This window comes from Dermacentor andersoni, chromosome 6 (assembly GCF_023375885.2).
Source record: "Dermacentor andersoni chromosome 6, qqDerAnde1_hic_scaffold, whole genome shotgun sequence".
Classification (NCBI taxonomy): domain Eukaryota; kingdom Metazoa; phylum Arthropoda; class Arachnida; order Ixodida; family Ixodidae; genus Dermacentor; species Dermacentor andersoni.
This window is the reverse complement of record NC_092819.1, coordinates 48,361,913-48,382,408: the sequence shown is the minus strand read 5'-3', so window position 1 is coordinate 48,382,408 and position 20,496 is coordinate 48,361,913. Positions and strand designations below refer to the sequence as shown.

General features: G+C 47.9%; 1 protein-coding gene and 1 pseudogene across 1 annotated transcript in view; both read left to right on the top strand.

Annotated features, from left to right (window-relative positions):
- Positions 1-1,227: 1,227 nt before the first annotated feature.
- Positions 1,228-20,496, top strand: part of LOC126522045 (cytochrome P450 3A24-like) — a 281,688-nt gene continuing 262,419 nt past the window's right edge. Inside the window, exon 1 of the mRNA XM_055066225.2 lies at positions 1,228-1,326. The gene's annotated coding sequence lies outside the window, so the exon portion shown is untranslated. The remainder of the gene's footprint in view (positions 1,327-20,496) is intronic.
- On the top strand, positions 18,323-18,502 carry LOC126522125 (U2 spliceosomal RNA; annotated as a pseudogene).

The following is a 20,496-nucleotide window of genomic DNA, read 5'->3' as shown; positions in this document are numbered from 1 at the left end:
GTCCGATTTCGCTCAACCAGCCAATCAGCGTGCGCCTGATGCCCGATACGATAGTATCGCCGCAAGTGATCGTCCCAGAGCATGTCCCCGAGGATGCAAATGCATACACGTAAGCGTTTTAACACCGTTGACAGTCTTGCACCTAGGTCTGGGTTAATAAAGAAATCGAACAGAGCATTGAACAAAACGATAAGTCACACATATACATAAGCTATATGTACTCAGTACAGAACCTATGGTGGGACTTCGGAAAACAACATGAAGGTTGTTGCACATAGCGTCCATTCTTGCGCCTCACGCATGACTCTCTATAAAAGACGACCGCGCTTGAAAGGGCGATCAGTTCTACTTCTAACCTATATCATATATTTTTTGGGGTCTCTTCAGAGAGGCTGTTAATGTTTGTCTTTTTGAGATGGGATTGCTATTTCGCTTTCTCGCGCAGGAAACTCCCATAAGAGTTGCTTCGCTATTAGGATAGCAGTGCTTTCTTATGGGCCGTGTTCGACCATTTAAGTGCCACCGTTAGTCGATCCAGAGCTGGGGAATAGTTTTGCAATTTCCTTTCACCGCCAGCGTAGCATCCGACTTAGACCCGTGGCGCTAAGGATGTCGCTGCGTTCGTTGAAGCCAGGGCCAGTATAACCTGAAGGCTTCTTTCGCTTGATTCATTTCTTATCGACCACGGTTAACGATCGACCGATTCTTCGAGTAACGTAGGTAGCTTCTCGGGCCCAGGACTTGTGTTTTGTTGGGAATCTTTTCCTACTGTAGACCAGAATCTGTAGCGCTTCAAGGCGGAAACCATCTTTTTGCAAGGGACCGACTGCGGCAAGTGGTGGAATGAACGAGCGTGATAGCGACCTGCCTATTCTTATCGCAAGCTTGCCGCCAGTATTCACTCGTCATGGTTTGTCGCCAGCTTCCCTGTCACAAACCCGCCATCCCTGGGCAGGCCGTTACAGCAAACGGTAACGAGGGTCGAGATTATGTGCGCTTGCTCTAGACGCGGGTGCGAGGGTAAAAGATTCCGATCTATGCTGCTAATTTCTTGTCATCCGAGTCGGCTGATCCTGGCGACGCTGGAGGCTCAGCTTCGGCGCACGCCCACGACGAAAGACAAAAGGGATGGAAAAGTAGGAGGAACATTGCAGAATGCGGGCCCTGACTGCGACGCCCAGGTTCGCCCGTAGTTGAAGAACAGTGAGAACCTATAGTGCGGTGCCTTTAGGAAGAAAGAACTTCGACTCGTCGGAGCGCTTCCCAACCCAAGCGGTGCCACTCTCGATGGGAAAACGGTGGGCGGCCCGCAGCAATCACACGAAGGTGAGGTCTGTGATCACGTGACGGTGAAGGGGTGGGAGTGCATGTGTAAAGCGGGAACGACATAAACGGCCGTAATTTAAGAAAGGCGGCCGGCATTACGCCGCGGTCCCGACATCGCCTTGCCCGGCGAGCTCTCGAAGCGGGCCCTCGCCGTAGCCGCTTTTACCACCAGGACAAGACGTGCCCCGACCCGGCTTCGCTTCTTCCTCTCCTCCGGTGCGGGGTTATAATTATAGGCGGCTCATGCGCTTGTTGTTCCCTTGCACGTGCGTGTGCCTACGTGCTCGCCTGTCGAGTCCATGCATTCGAGGAGGTAGAGGGGGCAGGAAGTGCCCGACTGAAGGGGGCGCTCTGTTCTTCGAAGTGGACACGTGTCAGCTGCAGCTATAAACGCCTGCGCGTTTTTTAAAAAGTTGTAGAGCATGACTTTCGTCGTGCGATTTCGCAATTGCCTCCTTGTTTTCTTCGGTAACTTGCCGACCCGACTCTGTTTTCGGATAGATATCGCCCGTGGAGCAGGAACCTACCGACGACGGGGACGATGGGAGAGGGGGTAGGGAGGTTTAAACAGGCTGCATAATAATACAGAAATTTATGGTGAGGAGAGCACGGGCACGGTGTGTCTCCCTCTGGCTACGTCATTGGGCGCAACTGAAGCAGTGTGAAGCTCCCCGAGCACTTCAAAACTCTTGGGGGGAACCTAAAATAATATTACAGAAGCGTTGTTGTTGTTGCCTCAGAAAAAAAATATTTTTTTTTCTTCACATTGATCATCCACTTCTTCTACTGCCTTTGGCGTCTTCATTTTCTACGGACGCAGAGACCTTCTGGGCACTAGAAGTGTTCGTACGAGCAGGTGATTGCGGGCCTATTATTGGGGAAGACGCCCGGCCAATGGCAAATACATCTTACCAAGGACAATCCGCTTTGCGATTTCGGCCCCTGAAACAAATAAACGTCACGCTTGTAGATGGGCCATCTCCGGCATTAACGAAAGCACTCGTAGAGGTCGCCCTATCTCGCTCGGCTATACGCGCACCTCTCTTTTTTTGCCTGCACAAAGACCGACGCGTGTGCCGCCGTATCTTCGTGACGTCACATCTTGCAGCATTTCTTGAAAGGTTTCGACCTGGCTTACTTGGAAGCCGTGCCGCAGTTACCGCCCATATCAGATGCACGTGCGCAAAAATGCGGGCTCGCGTCGGCCTGGAGGCTGAAAAAAAGGAAGCCGGATGCGAGCGAAGAGGCTTTCCGCTTCGGTGGTGTGGGCGTTGCTTTTGAAGGGGACAGAGAAAAAAAAAAAAAAAGTCAAGGTGGTCTTTTTCTTTTCATTTTGTTAGTTATGCAGTGCAGGGTAATCTATAATTCAGGTCGTAGAGAGAGAAGAAGCCTTTGAAGTTTGATGGCGTGGACGTGAAGTGAAACCAATGTAGTGCCGACGTCTCCACATCATGTGTGCTAACTCGAGGAGTTTTCAAAATGTGCGTTCGTATAATCTTTTACGGTGGACTGACTGCCTGGCTGATCGATGAACCTTGTTTTTGTTCAAACTCTGAACATCGGCGCGACGAGTCCTGTTGTATTTCATGACTGCAGTTGTATCTTTGCTTCTTCTTCTGCTTGTTCAAGCTAATCTGTCAAAAAAAACAACAGTAAAACGGGGGTTGGGGGTCAGGAGGTGGGAGTGGGCGGGTCGAGAGCAACGAGAAGGACAACACAGTCTTGTGTTCGTGTTTTGTACGCCCATACTCTTCAGGATCGTGGACTGCTGCCAACTCGCACACCCTGTTTTGTCCTTCTAAGTAACAAATGCAAGCAACGAGGTGCCGTTACCTGTTGCCTGTCCTAGTCCCTCGTGTCCTTTGCTTTGTTGATTTTTATGCCTGTTAATTATCTTACTTAATTTACTTACCAAATTATAATTATTTAATTATGTAGCGCACATTTAGTCGGAAACCTGCGGCACATCCTAGAAAGTGGTCACGACGACCGAACTCTGCGCAATCTTTCTTTCTTTTCGACTTCGAATGTAAGCCACCAGTACGAAGGAAATGCCAATTAAGGACAGCTCCGAACATTGAACGAAGCTTAATGTCTAGACACAAATACAAGAACTAAGCAAAATCTAGCAGACAAGCTCGATGTGATAACTTAACGAGTGAAAAGCAAGCAGTCTGACAGACTTGTGCAGAAAGGCTCCAGGAAACGATCTAATTCGACCTGCCCTTCCTCGCTTCTATCCCGTGCTTTGTTGTTTGTTTGTTACTTTTAACAAAGAATAAAAGGCAATCTTTAAGCTACTTCCTTCTTACTTCCCCCTTGACAGAAATTCCTATCCTTTTCACAAGGAACACTCTGTTAAAGTATTTCAAAGGCACTGCGCCTTTGTGTCCCTAGTTCGCGCTTTTGAGCCACCACCAGAATCACTCATACACCCAAGCCATTTTCGGGGCTTAACAATGCGACTGCACCCTGTGCTTCTTTTCCTTCCACGTAGGGCTCAATTTTACGACAGTCATTTCGCTCGCGCATCCGCTCTGCAAACGACCGCGCAGGATTAACAACAGCAGGGCCGACAAGCCGCTTCAAAGGGGACCAGCGACGCACCCTGCAGCTGGTCACGAGGGGTGGGACTGCGGCAGTAGTTCGGAAGGGCTCGCCGCCCTCCGCAGGCGGCAGCAGTATGTAAGGCAGCGGAACAGTGCACGTCGCAGAAGCCTGCAGGCATGGCAGTCCACAGGGGCCAGCTCGGTCGCAAAGCATTGGTGCCCTCCCTCCTGACAGCATCTCTCGCGCTGTGCTTCTGCTGCTGCCAAAAAAGAAGAGAACGCGTCACCCATCTAGGAAGGCCCGTCCTTGAACCCTCGTGGCAGCCCGTGCGGAGGGGAGAACCGGCAGCAACAGAAGCAGCGCTCGGTTTCGGCACGCTGGCTTCTGCTGCTGCTTTCTGCTGCTCCAGCCGGGACAGTCGGGCCGGTTTGTTGTGTTGTGTCGGGCGGCGCGGCGGCCGTTCTGCGCGTGCTCCTTATTCTCGCCTGTGCTGCGGGCCGCCAGGCTGCTGCTAGAAGAGCCTGAGCGAGCGACTGAGCAGAGTCGAGCCTTCTTCTCTTCGTCCTCCTCCTTTCTCCTCAGAAAGCCGCTCCCTCTCACTCTCTTTCTCTCACGCCCGTCACTTTTTCGGTGGTTCCCCCCCCCCCCCCCCCACCCTTCTGTCTTCCTTGGGCAGGCTCTGTTGCTAAGGCCAAAGTGTTGCCCGTATTTGGGCCGCGAATCGAACGCACCCGGGCGTTGTTATACGGTTATCGGTTTATTGCTGCGCGCATATATTTGTTATTTCGTTATGTCACGTTGATCTCTCTATCGTCCCAGTGACAAAAAAAAAAAAAAATAAAGGAATCTGGGATTGTACGTGCCAAAAGCACGATCTGGTTATGAGACACCCCGTAGCCGGAGACTACGGAATAATTTTGATCATCTGGAGTTCTTTAACGGGCACCCAATGCACGGACGTTTTCTGCAGTTCGCCCCCATCGAAATGCCGTCGCCATGGCCGGGATTTGACCATGCGGCCTCGTCTTCAGGAGCGCAACGCCAAAGCCTTTAGGCGACCAAGGACTAGGGACCCGTGACCGCTATCGTAAGAAGAGACAAAAAAAAAAAAGAGCAGTGGGTTAACCTCGTTCTTTTTTTTAATATTGTTTATCTCCCTTGCGTCATGTATTGTAATACGCACCTTCGCGATTTGTGACGTTTGCCAAAGGGACACAGGGGAGGTCGGCAGTGTGTACTGAAATCGCAGGCGTATGTACTACATCACTAACAGTGTCATGAGAAGCCAACAAACACTGACACCAAGGACAACATAGGGGAAATTACTTGTGCCTAATAAATGAAATGAAGAAACGCTAAGTTAAGGGCAATTAAAGTGGATGGAAAAAAACTTACCGCAGGTGGGAACCGAACCCACAACCTTCGCATTTCGCGTGCGATGCTCTACCAATTGAGCTACCGTGGCGCTGTTTCCCCATCCACTTTCCTGGGTATTTATGTGTACTAGTAGAACCCTGGGAGTGTTAACCAGCGCCACCACTCAGACCTTGGCGGCGGACATTTTCATTTCATTTCATTTCATCATTTCATTTATTAGGCACAAGTAATTTCCCCTATGTTGTCCTTGGTGTCAGTGTTTGTTGGCTTCTCATGATATGTCTAATAAAAATCGGGCCCCTCGGTTAACCCCCTTTCTTCTCGTTTATCACTAACAGTGGGCGTTCCTGATGACCAAGTCAGCCAGCACATCCGTGTTTATGTGACTTCGCAAGAACACTGACATCTCCGAGGGTCGGTGACTAACGGACGCTGCATCTCACTTTTGTGGAACTGCGTTGAAGTCATCGCGAAGGGCCGCCATGAACGGAAGAAAGCAGACCGCAGTCAAAAACGCGCCGCTGGACATTACTGCAGCCGCGTTAGGCATCGGATATGGTAGACTCTCGTTAATTAAACCTCGGTGAATTTGACTTTTCACTTAATTCGAGAGCACTGGAACGTTCAGGCGAGAAGCCATAGATTTCATATGTAAGAAAAACTCGTTTATGTCGAACGCGAAAGCATGCCGCTTCGGTTAATTCGAACCGCACCGGCGTATCCCCTCATGAGAGCAGCGGCTAAGACTTTGAAAACGACAAATTGAGCAGACGGCGGTACTGCTTATCTAGGCGTGAAGCTGCATTACTTTACTTTTACTTTACTTTTCTTACTTCCTTAACATTCAGAACTTTAACTTTTTTGTTCAGTTCAACGCTGAGGCAGCGTTTAAACATGTCAGGCACTCGTTGCCACATGCAGCTTGAGTTGTGCTTCAAAAGAGTGAAGCAGAAAGACATTACAGACTGCCTCTAGCAATAAAAAAAAAAATGGTTTAGTTCGTTCACTTTGCTGCCGTTCGTTAACTCGGCTTTTCGAATAATTCGACAAAATCTTTCGGTCCCACTAGGGTCAAATTACGGGTGTTGACTGTACTAACCCCAGCCAATGTGTCTGTCACTCAACCTCGACTGACCAATGCTCACCACTGGAAAGAAAGTGCGTGTTTTATATCAATTTGCACGTGGAGGCGACCTCACGACAGCAGCACCTATTGACGGTGGGTATACGTTTTTTTTTATTTTTTTTCACTGCAAGCATCAGGATGCGTCTTCATGAATGCCACGCATAGCTGCCGGATTCATTTGTACTGGCTTCGGGCTCCCTACCATCATGCTTACGTAATTTTTGTTTCAGAGGAAACATTCATTCATGCTCTCGTAGAGATTCGCAGGTTATCGCTCCCCCCCCCCTTTGTTTCTTGCATTATTGTGACACGTTATCGTTGTTCACGCCGGCGGACATTAGAAGAAGACCCCGATTACTGCTTCGCTTCAATGAAGATCACCAGTTAACTTTTCAAACGAATAGAGGCAGACAATAAAGATTTAGAATGAAAGCCACTTGGCACGTTTGAGGCATTTCCGCTTATTTGAAGTCCCGAGGCATAAGCATGCACGAGAGCTCACTTGCGCAAGTGCATTTGCATGTGTCTGTGCGTGCAATATCGTCTTTCACACTTGGCGTATACAGGCATGCCGCCAGAACTTCTCACTCAAGTTCTTATCGCTCTCTCTTTCTTGTCAGATGCTTAGCAGGGAGTATTTTCGTGCACTTCTTTTCCTGCCATAAACGCAGCTGACCTCTAAGCGAGGAGACTCCGCCAAGCGAAGACCACACGCGGTTTCCGCAATGGTGCCAGGTACGCGCAAACAAATGGTATCCGCGACAGCGCGCTTAGGCGCGGAGCCACAGAAACACTCCGCGAAGACGTTGTGCCGTTGTTTCAGCCTTCTTCCCTTAGCCCCTACGGTCAAGCGAAGTATTGTCTCTTCTCTTTCTTTTCTTTCTTTCTTTGTGTGTGCAAGAGGCACGCGTCATAGAACTTCCTGCCAAAATTACTGCAGGGAAATCGGACGCTACTGTCTAGGGGAGCTACAAATACGGTGGTTCAGCCAGCGTGAGGAATGATGGGTATTATCTGAATTTGAGCGCGTCGAGTTGGATGGTACAGATTTGTCCGGAGTAGACTGAATCTCGTCATTCCGCCTACAGGCGCCTGTCTGACATTGCAAAGTGGATCACTTTCAAACAAAACATTGCGCTATAACTTTAACAATTCACAATTATTATATGCGTGCGGGCATAAACTTACAGAACCGTCATGCCACTAGAAAGAAAGTAAGAAACTACGATTATTGGAAAATTTAGAAAGACCCCCCGCAGTAGCTTAGTGGCTATGGGGTAGGCTGCCGAACTCGTGGTCGCGGGTTGGATACCGGCCGCGAAGGCCCCAATTCGGTTGGGGTGAACTGAAATAAAAAAAAGAAAGTGAGTGCCCTCGTGTACTCAAATTTAGGGTGCACGTTGAAGACCCTGAAGTCCTTAAAATTAATCCGGAGTCCCCTCATTACGGCGTGCTTCATTATAAAATTGTGGTTTTGACTCGTAAAACCCCACAATATTACGTTTATTTAGAGAGATGAATCGTTATAGGTAACGCCGCAAGGACGTTTACAGTCAGCACGAAGATTAGACAAACTTCGTTATAACGAAGTCGTATCTGACACGAAAATACCGTCCTTGCACTCGATATATGTTATAAGGGCTTATTCGCTACAAACTGATGTTGGTGAGAAAGTTTTTGTAATTACTTCGTTATATCTGTTTGTTCGTAATATCCGTGTTCGTTATATCGAGTAACCGTCATTCCCATGCCAGCGCAAAACTGTGTGCAACGCCAGAGTTATTCCTCTAATATTTTTTTTGAATAAACTACACGGTATGCGCGACAGCGTAGCGGTCGTTGCCGTTGCCGTTGTCTTCTCTACGGGCGCCCGACTTTTTTATCGCGCCCTGCGGTCAATGCCGCCAGCGTCGGAAGCTGCGAACGCAGCCCGATGTCCTCGCACGGTTGCACGCGGCTTCTGCGTAGCCCCGGGCGGCGCAGGATGTGCGCGACACCGCTGCGCGTGCTAGTGAGTGATGCAGGAAAGCGAGCTTTCATCGCTTCCGCCTCGGCCGGTGACATCGTCTCTAGAGCAGAGCGATGCCGGGAAAAGACACCGCTGGGATGTGAGATCACCGAGACAGTGTTGCTGCGGCGCGTTGGCACCTTTTGCCGCACTGTATAAGGGCTTAGAAACAGTTTTTTTTAATTCCTTTATTGCGTTATTAGTACACACGTAAAGACACTCGATTGACAGTAGGACTTGGAGTAGGAGTGGAGGTGGGGGAGGGGGGGGGGGCAATAATGAAAAAAAAGAAAGCAGTCCGGCATCAAGAAACAGGAGTAAAGAGAGTGGATTTTTTACTGAATGACATAGAGGTCTGCCAGTGTACAAGTATACGCCTACGTACTACTCTGCAAGGGAAGGGAAGATGGAGAAAAATGCCCTCGGAGAAAGAGGGCATAGCAATGTGGTAAAAAAGAACTACGAAAAAGGAAAAAAACAACAACAACAATGCAAATAAAGTAACACCACTTGACATCTGTGACGAACATTTGAACGCAAGTTGACATCTTGGTTGCGTAGTTGGCTGTTTATATGGTGGACATTAGAGTCCGAAATGACTGCTACAATTCTCAAAGGCGGCCGATTGATTTAGTGATATTCCAATGCGTTCGTAACGTTATACATTAATTATACGTGCTAATATATCTCACGAAGGAATGCGACATGGAAGCAGAAAAAATTACGATCTGTAACAAATCGACCACGTACAATCAGTCAACAGAGGAAAATCTGGTGATGCAGTCTTTTAGCCTCTATTAGTTAGTTAGTTAGTTAGTTAGTTAGTTAGTTAGTTAGTTAGTTAGTTAGTTAGTTAGTTAGTTAGTTAGTTAGTTAGTTAGTTCGTGCGTGCAAGCAGGCGGGCGGGCGGGCGTGTGTGCTGCATCGTAAACTTTACATACGGCGACTTACGAAAGCGCAGCAAATCTGAAATTTCAATGCAAGCACAGTCTGTTCTGCAACACTTTCATACTTCTACAGAAGAAAAATTTCCACCGGCACGTATTGCATTGCGCTCAACAGACAAGGGACAAGAATACGTACCAGCGACGCATAAATTAACTAGAAGCTGCAAGTTCCGTCAAATGCACTACGTAATTAAGGATAGTTCACTGCAATAATGAATGTTGGAGCCAGGCAACGCTTTTCAAGCTGCCTAAAAGCTGTTTGATACATCCTACTTATTTGCTATGCCAGAATGATGGACTCCAACGGACGACGTGTGTGTGCTGTGCCATGTGCTCTCTCTCCCTCTCCCCCTTCCCCATCTTTCATCTCCCCCATCCCTCTCCCATGTGTAGGGTAGCAAACCGGTTAAGCTAAACTGGTTAACCTCCCTGCCTTTCCTTCTCCACTTTTTCCTTCCTTCCTTCCTAATGTTTTTGCGAAGCGCCCTTGATCCTGACTTCGTTACAACCTATGGTGCGCAAGCTTGTATAATATTGTGTGGTAGACTGCGATAACTTGAAATAAAAGTAAATTACAATTGACTGTTCTATATTATTAAATTACATTACTTGCTGTGCAAATTCTGTGTTGTGACGTATACAACGCGTCAATTTGAACGTAATGTGAACACTGCGTTAGCGCTCTGGGACCTATATTTACCTTTCATGTTGTCATTGTATCTCTCTCTCTCTTTCTTTCTCTCGTCTGTTTTGGGGTTGTGTTTGCCTATCTGTGTTGCGGACACTTCTCCTTTGTTTGTTTTTAGCTGCTAAAGCTTTTATACTTACTGTTTCGCTAATATGGGAAGGAGTCGCGGGCATCACGCCCCTTGATGCCCTCCTCTACTGCCCACGCATTTAATGATGGAAAAATAAATGCACAGAAAGCGAGTAAAGGGACATTCTGAGAGCACTAGTGTCGAGGGGTGAGCGAGTTTGGTATTTCATTTTCAAACTGGCTTTCAAACGGCTGTTTCTTCCCTGTTGCGTTGTACCAGTTTGAAAAAAAAAAAAAAAAAAAAAGAAGAAAGTACACATTCTGAGACACACGGTATTCCACAAACAAGTAAAGGCACACAAGAGTCCAAAAACCCACACAGAACCTGGCAGTGTTGCAGACGAGGCGGCCTGGCGTATCCACATATAGCAACATAACAGAACGCGCATAACTACGTAAAACTTCAACGGTATTTATCTTTAACGCTGGTTTAAACGATGCACCTCCCCTCCATTATAACGGACCGCATCCCTCCCTCCTCGTGGCGCTCGATCTGGGACTTATCTGCAGGCCGCTTGACTCCGTTTAGCGCTATCACTTCGCGCCTCGGGTTGTTTGTGGCGGCATATTACTGCCTCACTTTGACCGGCCGTGCCGACGAGCACGTAGCACGAGCGCCGGGCACTCGTCCAGGAAAACACTAGAGCTCGATGGAGTGGGCTGCTTTTATTTCTTCAATATAGAGGGACACGCCACCTGTATATAGGAAACTATAGCGGCAAAGGGAATTCAAAAAGAAAAAAAAAAGACCTCGTGCGTCTTGATCTCTTATCTGTTGTGGTCAAATCCCGCATTCAAATTATCCGCGACTCGCCTGGCGAACTCGCAGCCAATCTCACTGCGCTTTCCGTATATTACTGTACTCTACTAAGCAGATATACTAACAGATAATGTCCAGTACTGCAGCATATTGCGTTTTATTTCGCACGCTGCTTGCTTAATCGCTAAATTATGGCTTTTTTTTTTTCAGAATCATCACAGTGGTTCAGTGTCTGCGGCTTTTTTTTATTGCTTAGCACGCGAGGTCTCGGGTTCGGCTGCCGGCCACGGACGGCAGCCGCATCCCGATGGCAACGGATAGCGAGAACGCTCGTATACTTAGATTTCTAATGAGGAGGAAATAAAGAGAGAAGACAGGGATGTTAGCCAGAAACTCGTCTGGTTGAGTGCCCTACTAGGGGAAAGAGGGGGGGGGGGCAGGATTTCTTAGTGTACTTAAACAACTCCATGTGGTCAAAATTATTCCGGAGCCCCCTTCCCCCGCATACGCGGCATTCCTCACAGCCTGTGTTTTGCTGTGTGAAGGTTAACTCATTCATAGAGATACCTTTTTATTTGTATTGCAGCAGTACGTTGTCTGCTGAATATTCAGCGTTACTCAGGCCTGCATTTACAGCATGCGCGACCTTTTACGGACTCGGCGAGGCTAAGTATAGGTTAATGCGCGCGACGATAGCGTGATTCGCGAGAACGTGAAATGACGTCACAGCTGTTTTTCTTTGTCCGAGCCAGATAGGCACTTTGCCAGTTAACCTTATTGCGTCTCACTCTAGATATATTCGAGATTCAGGGCCGTTGAGCCCCATCTCGGAGGAAGGGTTGCGTCATTTCCAGTGACGTACGTCGGTCGGCTTCAGGCGTTGCAGTAACCTCGGTGTTTATTTAATTATGCACAGATACTGCCGGCCCTTTCCGGGCCCGAGCAGGAGTGGGTACACTAGTGAGTATGAAAACAATACGAAGCATAAAAATTAATAAAGACAAACGCAATCATTGTAGAAGCGCAAATACTGTACAAGTAGTATTTATACAACAAAGAAACGAGAGAAAAAAAAAAAAGAAAACCTGTTTGCACTGCTTTCTGCCAAGAGAGTATCTAATAACGTGTGGGGGCAATGATTCCTGAAACGAGAACTTTACCGCGTATTTAAGTTATTTTGACTTCCACAGCCGTTCAGACGACACAGAGAGAAGTCGGTTACGCACAACCAGAATGATATGTCGCGAGGAGAAGTTAGCAATGACAGAGAATCGGTAACAGCAGACTTGAAAACTAAAGGAACAGCAATGGAGACGACTTCCAGTGATACAAATGGGAGGCCTAAGGCCTGCAGGTATGCTTTCGGTACGAAAGAACTGAAGTGCAGCTTCAAACCGGCATCTTCGCTATAACAAACTTCTTCACTAACAGCACTAACGTATATAGAGATCGATGCATGCCAAATTATTGTGTATCGGGACTCAGTATCGAGTATGGTGCAACCTGTCGTCGTCTGTTCTTTCGTTGTATGTTCCAGTGTGACTGTGGCTTTAGGCGGGCTTTTGTAACTCCGCTCTAGATTTTCCCAACGTGAGACGTTACTTATTTTATAATGTATTGCTTTTTTATGATCCTATTATAATCATTATTATTATTACTATTACGCGAAAAGCAGTACCCGTAGGTAACCAAATCTCTTTATTTTGACTTCAATAATAACAATAAAAAAAAAAAAAACTGCCTAGTGCAACTATGGTTCTACCGTGAAGCCGCTGTAGGGGAGAGCTCTGGATTCCCTTTTCACCTTCTGCGACTTTCAAGCGTGCCCGCACACCTAAGCACACGATCTTTTCTGCATATCCGCTCCATCGGAATAGTGCCGCTGCGTCCGGGTAGCGAACCTACGACCTCGTGTTCGTCGGCAGAATGCCCTGTAGCCACTCGACCAACCGTTGTGTGTGTCGGCAAGAGAAGGGATAGCGTCGATACCAAACGCTTACACGGAGAAGAGGTTTATCGCGCCGACTGAAATCAGAAGCCTGCGACACATGTAAGCGGCGGCGGTCGGTTCCGGCCATGCGCGACTCTGCAGGCCGCTAGTGACTTAGTGCGGAGGGAGGAGGGTGGGGTGGGGGGGGGGGGGTGTTAACTGCTACAGGCGACGGCCTTGTGCAGGCGCAAACAGGCAGCAGCGCAAGGCCGGGCGAGACCGCGCTAGGCGCTGCAGCGAGTACGATAAGGCGTCACACGACGGCGACGCAGTGCAGATAACGCCGAAGGCTGTCCCAGAAGCAAGGGAGGGAGTCCCCGTCGTCGGCGTTTTTGTCGCCGCGCGTGCTTAAGTTATGCAACCAGCTTATCGGTCTCTCGCCCGTCCAGGGCTCACGAATCCGCACTATTTGCGTGCGCGCCGTCTGCCGGGAAGGCCGTCGCTATAACTCTCATTCGAAAACTCTTTATCCTAGGTACACTCCCCCCCCTCCCCCTCTCTGAATTCCTCTCGTTCTTGCAGTTTCCCGAGAAACGTACGCCGGGCTTAATTTGTTGTCTTGGCTTCGCTCTTTCCATCTCTCGCTCTTCCTGAATTAGGTGTGTCGGTATAGAAGTTGACTACATCGTGGGTGGTGCTGGCTATACTTCTTAGCTCACAGTGAGAGTTGCATTCATTCAGAAAAATGTAGACAACGGTTGGAACGCGCTTGCGCATCGCTCGAGGAAAGTTTAACTAAGCACATTTTAGATCCCATCTTTCTATTAAGTCATCTTGTTCATTAGTGGGCTTGCTACATTGCGAAACGCTTACTGGCAGGGGTTGAGAACTTCCCCAAATATGCGCCACTGAATCTGTACTACAAATGAAAAGAGCTGATTGTGTCATCGCATGCGACCTCACTGACGTACCATTTAGCCTGTCGAGGAAACCTCACCCTTTCCCCCCACCCCCAGTGTAGGGTAGCAAACCGGATGCTGTTCTGGTTGACCTCCCTGCCTTTCCTACCCTTGTTTTCTCTCTCTGTCGAGGAAACGCGAAGGTCTCTCTAGAATAGCAGCTTGGGCTTGTTGGTTTTCCATCCGTCTTTTCGTCTCGTGTCCCGTCTACGTTTTGCGCTGTTAACACCAGGAAGATCTCACGTACTACAGGAACGACAATAGGTACCGCAGGACACCTATTCTGGTAGGAGACAGGGAGAATAGGGAGAGCCAGGAGTCAAGTGTAAGAGTGCCAAGGTCGTCTTATACCGAAATTGGGTCATACGGATTGCTTTCGATAGATACGCAACATCCGCAGTGTGCAGTATTTCTATGGCTGTGCTGTTCTGCTGCTCAGTTCGAGGTCTCGGGTTCAGTTGCTGCAGCTGCTTCATTCCGATGCGGACGGACTGCTACAGAAACACTTTGTGCACCATGCCCTGTGTGTATACATGGACAATCACCGGGTGCTGAAAATTTAATAGTGCCAGATGGGAATCAATTCGAATGGAATATTGAGCACTTTTTGGAATCGTTTTCCAATAACGAACAGTCATTTTAACCATTAATATAAAACCATGTTCACATCCTACAGTATGTTAATAACGTTAGAAAGCTTTGATCGGTCTTTACATTGCGAATTATGAGGCCTCGATAATTAAAAAAGCACATGTAAAGCATTAGGAAAGAATACGCAATCTGTCCGAATAATCGGGACCTTTCGTTAAGTTCCAGTGATGGGGATTAAGCCAGTAAAGTCTGGCTCCATAAGTGACGTGTAGCATGCACTCTACTATTTAACTTCTCGTGCTTAATGTGAACGACGACCGCCGGGATAAAATTTATCGCGCCTTCGCTCCAATTTTTTGTTCGATCGCCCTCAGTTGACGGTTTAAAGTATTCAAAAAGTAGTCGAAAGATATTCGTATTTAGAGATAGTGACAACTCGATTCGAAGATCTGATCAAATTTGATTCGTTATTCGAAAGTTCTAAAATTGTTATTATTGCTAGACTTGTTACTATTGCTTTTTTTGTTATTATGCTAAAATTGCTTGTTATTTCAATGCACAACTTATTAGAGTGGAAATGATGTGCTCAGCAATGTATAAGTAGAAGAAACTCTTAATCATTAATCTTATTATACCTGTTTAATCTGTTCTACTGTTGTTATATTCTTCTTTTAGCGCCTGTTTTATAACAATGGATTATGCATTTTTTGGTACATCGTTTGCCATTGTTAACAGTGCATATATGTGTACTTGGTGCCATGTGTTCATGTGATTAACAAGTATGACTGATATGTATGCGAGATTGTTGTTTAGCCTTTCGAAAGTCGTTGATGCTCTTTCAACATGCGAGGCCAAGACCCACTCAGGAGTCTACTTTCACCTTTAGTCTTGGATAGCAGGCAATGCCTGAAAAAGCGAATAATAATAATAATAATAATAATAATAATAATAATGTTTAGAATATTCGTATGCCCGTGCTACTCCAGTTCCAGCTCATTCATTTTAACCTAATCAACCGAAGCCCACCATTGCGGTGTTCCTTAAAACCCCGAGAGCGCAATTCCTGCGTATTCTTTTCCTTTGATTCGCTTCTTATCATCATGATCCCGCCGTAGGCCCATCCCGGTAATAACGAAGGCACCTGGATTCCTGCGAGACAATGACCAACGGCAAAAATTAGACGTGACAAGACTCGTTATGAATGTGCTAATTACTACCTGCACGTCAGACCAGCTGCGTTTTTTCTTTTTTCTGTTAATGCGAATAACTTTAAAACCCAGAGCCCTGGTGTGATGTCACGTCAAAAAAAAAAAAAAAAAAAATTGAAGAGCATAACTTCCAAAACAACATGACGATTTGTGCGTCTCGGCAATACCTAACCCACGCGCAGGTGTACATAGGACACGAAAACCAACGTACTATATTCAATTCAATAAGGCGCTAGGCCGGACGGTCGAACAATGCGTGCGGTAAAGTAAAAAAAAAATGTAACGAATAAACTAAAAGAAGCTATAAAGCTGACGTCAGTGGCCCTTTATATATTGGATACAGACCTGCGCAAAGCATTATCTGAAGAAGCGTCCGCGCTTTGCTTGGGCAGTACGCCACATGATAATCTCCGTATAGAACGCGCTGCGAAAACGAAAACTTCCCACGCGGATGACACAAACGAAGAAAAAAAAAATGCCGCAAGGGTTTCGCCAATGCGCATTGAGACCTGTGGTAGAGGCTGAACGCATTGCTGGAACAATGGCTCGCTGTAATGAGTTTAAACAGCCGGTGACCTTGCCTCTGTTGCTACGGCGTTCTCGAGAGCTGTCGCAGCCATTGTGAGCGCTTGTGAGCGCGCTGCAGGTCGGGTTACGGTCCCCATGGACGGGTCGGACCACGTCGTTAGTGCGTCCGCAGCCAGCGAGGCCGAGCGAATAACTGCTCTCAAATGGTCGTGCCGTGTTCCATGGCAATTTTCTCTGCTGATTTGCTTCGCCGAACAAAACGCTGTTTCTTTCTTACTTTTTTTTTTCTTTTGTTGTTTTCAGCCCCCGCTGGCGTTCCGTTCAAGCGCGTCAAAGGAGGGTTCCTGTTACGCTCTATTAAGGTCTTCTCTTACCGTAATGCGGCTCCGCACGGATGTACACGTGTCGCTTGTAGCCTAGCCGACACTTTTGAACAGCCTGAGGACGATTTTCGGCCGCATACATAATGCGCTTCTTTCTTTCGTGTAACCCTGAATCCGTATGTTTTTGTTTGTTTGTCTATTATCTTCGGAATGGTCACTCTAGAAAGAGATGGAATTATTTATAACTTCCCGGCAGGGCTGCGCACATGATGCTTTCTCGCGGCCAAATTATGCCTTTTGGTATTTAGTTTAAGTCCATCTGGAATCTCTGTTGGTTGTTTCCTGTGTCTTCCCCCCCCCCCCCCCCCCCCCGAAGAATCGGGTCACAAGGCCTCCTAGTTCTGGGGGGGGAAAAATAAAAACGAAAGCGAACTGCCTTTCATCGTATTTCACATTTCTGCCAGTGCACGTCGATCACGTGACCAGTAAAAAAAAACTGAAAGTTAAGTCCTGGACACGTGAGCGATGAAGGCCACGTGATATTCTGACAGCGGAACGCTGGTGCCCAGTGTCCGTCCCGCAGCTTTGGAGAGCATTCGTCTCGGTGGAGAAGGAGACATATACAGTCTCGTGGTATGTACGTATGGTATGATGAACTTTATTTAATGTCCTGAAGATCAACCCTTAGGTTGACGCAGGCGGCTCCCACGTCGGGACAGTAAGGTTTAACCTTACCGCCGTATCGTGGGCCTTCTGGACGGCCTGTACTTGATCGAAAAGAACTCCACTGTGTAGGACTCGCCGCCACCAGTCTCTCTCTTTGTCACAGTCTGTGAAAGTGGTATTTCTTCGAAATTTCGAACGTCGCATATACCGGTGCTGTGCACCCTGTCTGATAAAGGATGCACAATCGTTCTCGTAGCACATTTGAAGAGCACAACCAACCCAACCTCGTTTTACTGTGCAGCGGCTTCGACACCGGCTGAACGTGCGTAGTAGGCCTACCTAATTTCTTAACTGTAACAAAAAAAAAAAAACTGTGTCATTCCACTCTGTGAAGGTGGATGGCCAGCGAAGCTGTGTATGTGGGCCCCTTAATGGCGAACTGTCCATTGTCAGGCGTCAAACGCCGTACGCGCAAAAATGGAATACGAGGCGCGACTAGTTGCTCCTCCACAGCGTTGAGCCTCGGAAGATGATGAGGCACCAGGGGGTGTACATACAAATGTACTGTTGCCCACCGCGAGGCCTATTACTAACGAATCCCGGCACGTACAGCAGACACGCACCTCCCCGTACTACGAGGACACACACTGCATCACCGTAGCCTAGGCGATCGTTCGTTGGTCAACGTCCCGTAGTGCAGGAATGGTTGTGAGGTCACTCGGAAACCCCAAGCGGTCACTCGCAAAACAGGAGACACAAAATTTGTTCCCCACAAACTCCCTCTGAAACCTGGCCGTTGCTCCGGTGAAACGTTCCAAGTTTGCGGGATCGGGGCCACATTGACGGTTCGCATTTCTTTTCCCCTCGCGGTCCTGGCGGTCAGAACGCTTACGGGACCGCCACCGTACCCGCCGTGGTTGCTCAGTGGCTATGGTGTTAGGCTGCTGAGCACGAGGTCGCGGGATCGAATCCCGGCCTCGGCGGCCGCATTTCGATGGGGGCGAAATGCGAAAACACCCGTGTACTTAGATTTAGGTGCATTTAGGTCCTCCACTACGGCGTGCCTCATATCAGAAAGTGGTTTTGGCACGTAAATCCCCATAATTTTTTTTTTTTTTACCGCCACCGTGGGAGTGCGGAAAGAAAGGAAAGGACATACGCAAGCGCTTGGAACGCCAACAAAGAGAGGGCGGTGAGAACGTAGACATGGCCGACGCGGATCAAAGTGTAATGATTGTTCTTATCAGCTTAATATCTGATACGGCTTTCATTTGGACCTAAGATATTAGACTTATTTTTGCAAGTTGGTGGAGTGCTTAAGGACTGCTTCATCACCGCCGCGGGTCGGCCCGGTATTGCACCGTCTTGGGGATCGGCCGACGTCTGGGGAGAAATTCTCGATCTACGCAGCTCGATAGACAGACGCAATTTTTTCCAGAACATAGCCGTATACAGCTTCGCTGTAAAAGGAGTGGTTGCTTGCTAGCCACACAGTGGTGAATTATAACTCATTTTAGTTTGCATGAATTGCTCCAATTATATTGCAGTAACGGAAATTCTGCGGAAATCGAATGAGAAGCTTATAGTCTACGTTTCATGTCGGGCGCAGCACATGACGACACTGGGTCTCTAACGCTCGATGTCTCCGCAGAAGGGGCGCGTTTCGTGCGTAGCCCAAAGCAAGCGGAAGCTTGAACGGAAAAGACAGGATCGTTAGAAAGAAATTGTGGCTGTAGAAATCTTTCTGGACGTGAAGGGTTAACCCTTTAAGGACGTGACGTATAAATATATTAAAAATAAGTTTATTTCCTTTGTAAATGGGCAAAACACATCGAGAATAAGCGGAAACATTTTCAGCAACAGAGGGTACACACAAGGCCGAAAACTGGACGTTCACCCCCAGTAGCGCTTGCTTGTGCGGGTACAAAAGCGGGAGTAATATTATGCGATAACAAATTAGCTACCTGAAATTTTAACAAAGGGAGAATCTCGGAAGAAGTCCTCCACATTCTACTCAAAAACCCTCCCAGGAGGGACATAACTTTTATTTGGGTACCGGCCCATGAAGAAGTCCCAGGCAACGAAGCCGCTCACGAGCTCGCCCGAGCGCTCTACCACCGGGCAACTCTAGAGCAGCCAGTTCCAGGGATAAAAGATAGCATGATCACGTACAGGGAAATTGTCGATCATTACAAAGCCGAAAGAAGAATCTTTCCGCCTCCGCATCGGTCTCTCTCTCTGGAGGACGCTCGCATTTGGCGACGCCTCCAGGGAAACAATTATACATCACCACATTGGACCTACTTAACACAGACGAGGGACTATAACGACGTCCTCTGCAAAATTTGTAAGAAAAAAGGTACGCTAGACCATATAATATGGGAGTGTGCTGGCTCCCCAGGGGCCATGGAAAACATTGACAGTAGAGAAGCCTGGGAGGCCTTGCTCCAGAGCGAGGCTGAAGACGACCAGCGTCGAGCAATCCGCCTGGCCGTTGAGGCCGTGAAGACTCACCGTCCTCAACGCGCGGGGACTGCTTCGTCCACCCCCCCTACCTACGTATAGGTGAAGAGGCGGGCACCCCAGCTCGGTGGAGCAATAAAGTTTTCAATCAATCAATCAATCAATCAATCAATCAATCAATCAATCAATCAATCAATCAATCAATCAATCAATCAATCAATCAATCAATCAATCAATCAATCAATCAATCAATCAATCAATCAATCAATCAATCAATCAAATCACCCCAAGTCACCTATAGGCTAGTCTGAAATTTTTGCAGACAACTGTCATCATGTGTTAACCATAGGTGAACGTTCCATTTTATTTACATCAAATGAGTGATGCCACTGCAGCCCGAGATCTTGCATCGGCCTGTCTCGACTGAGCGCACTTTCAAAATAAATCGAGTCGCGTGCCAAGGTTTCTTTTTCCTCATCCCGTGTTCCTGCTCTAAACCAACAGATCACGCTTGCTGCCTGTCACACAGTGTTGGCCGGGAACATTTAGCCAGAAATTTCGCACTCACTATCAAATCTCGGCAAGAGAGAGAGAATAAAGTTTATAGTTAATAGCATATAGAATAAACTTGAACCGGCTGTCCTTCGCCTGTCGTGGGCGGCCTGCGCTGAGGGTCAGCAACCTTGAGGGCCAGCAACGCCTGCTGGACAGGGTCAGCTTGGCCCCCCTGTCCACCAGGCGTTGCTGGCCGTCAAAGTCCGCGCATGTCAGCCGATCGTCCCAGTGCTTTTCGGTCGGTGATGTATTGTTGTGGTAAAGGAAACGTGCCACAGAATCTTTTCTTTTTGCTTGCTGAGTTTTGTTTTGCTATGTGCGTGTGGGCGCGCAACCCAAGACAACTCAGCAAGGAAAACAAT